This window comes from Octodon degus, unplaced genomic scaffold (genome assembly GCF_000260255.1).
Source record: "Octodon degus isolate 3935 unplaced genomic scaffold, OctDeg1.0 scaffold00267, whole genome shotgun sequence".
In the NCBI taxonomy this organism is placed as follows: domain Eukaryota; kingdom Metazoa; phylum Chordata; class Mammalia; order Rodentia; family Octodontidae; genus Octodon; species Octodon degus.
Window position 1 is genome coordinate 687,275 of NW_004524843.1, and position 1,769 is coordinate 689,043.

Here is a 1,769-nt window from a genome sequence, read left to right on the forward strand (position 1 = left end):
ATGAGTTTAATGTGTTTCTTGTGTACAGCATATTGTTGGATTTTGTTTCCTAATCCACTGTGCCAGTCTATTTCTCTTAATTGATGAATTGAGTCCATTTACATTGATGGTTAGAACTGAGATGTATTGACTTATGATTGACATGTTATTTACCTGTTGTCATTTACTCCTTTTTCTCCTGTGTTTAATTGCTTGCTGTATTTAGTTGGTTGCTTCTGATCTCATTCATGGAGTTCTGATCATTTTTGTCCCTCTCTAGAACATCTTTCAGTAGCCTGTGTAGGGCTGGCTTTGTCATCATGAAATTCTTTAGCTATTCTTTGTCATGAGAGTATTTCACTTCTCCATCAAACTTGAAAGAGAGTTTTGCAGGGTATAGTAGTCTGGGGTGGAACTTGTTTTCATAGAGGACTTGAAGTACTCTGCTCCATGCTCTTCTTGCCTTCATGTTTTGTGAAGAGAACTCGTCCGTAATTCTAATGGGTTTTCCTTTGAATGTGATCTGCTTCTTTTTTCTAGCAGCTTTCAGTATATTCTTGTGCTGAATTTCTGGGATCTTGACTATTATATGTCTCTGTGTGTTTTTAATTAGGTTGAGGTTACTTGGCGTCCTGTATGCTTCAGATAACTGAATTTCAGACTGTTTCCTCATATTTGGGAAGCTTTCTGCTATTACTTCTGCCCATATTTTTTTAATGTCCTTTGTATTGACTCCTTGTTTCTCTTTGATCCCTATTAGTCTCACATTGTTTATCTTTGCATCACCTTGCAGGTGATGGATTATTTTTTCCTGCATCCTAGTTGTTTTTAAGAGATCCTTTCTTACCTTTTCACTAGCTGCACCAGCATCTTGACGATCTGAAACTCTGTCTTCACTTTCACTTAATTGGTTTTGCAAGCTTGTGATTGAGATTTTAATTTCCTCTATATCTCTTTGACTCTCCTTTATGTGATCTATTTCTTTCCCATATTGTTCATTCAAGGAATCCGTCATTTTTCTAATCTCTATTTTTTTTTTAGCAATGTCTTCTTTAGAAGCAGTTATAAATTCTTTTACTGCAGTGTTTTTTTCAGATTGGGTTTCCTCTCTATGTTTCTGTTGTTGATTCTTTACTTCAGATGCTATGAGTTCTGAGAATTCTTTTTTTATTTTAGAGAGGAATTCCGCTCTGAGTTCCTCTATGACTTTCTGCTGTTGCTTATTTACTATTGACGTTATTAATTCATACATTTGAGCTGAGCTAGTTTCCTCTGCACTTGTTCTGTTTGAGCATTGGATTTCCTCCATATGTTTCTGCATTTGATTCTTTAGTGCAGATGTTATTAATTCAGTGATTTCTTTTTTCATTTCCAATCTGAGTTCCTCTATACCTTTCTGCAGCTCTTTCTTTATTTTAGAAGCCCTTGATTCATTGCTTTCAGCTGTGTGATTCCCAATTTGTTCTGTGTTAGTGTCCTCTGCACTTGTTATGGATGGGCTTGGGTTCTGAGATTGTATTTTGCTCCTTCTCACAATGCTTTCGTGCTTTTGTGTAGCACTGTCTTCTAACCTTTGTTGTAGATCTTTGTTGCAGTTATAACCTTAGATCTACTGAAGTTCTGATGCAGATCTACAAAGTTTGGATTTATCCGGCTGTGCCTGGCTTGGGTCTGGCTGTGTTCTCCGCTCCTTCCTGCTGCTGCCCTTGGGGGTGAACATGTTTTGCCCCTCTGGCAAGATGTTCTGCTCCTGGACTAGCTGGGTGTTTCTTTCCCCTACATTCTCTGCA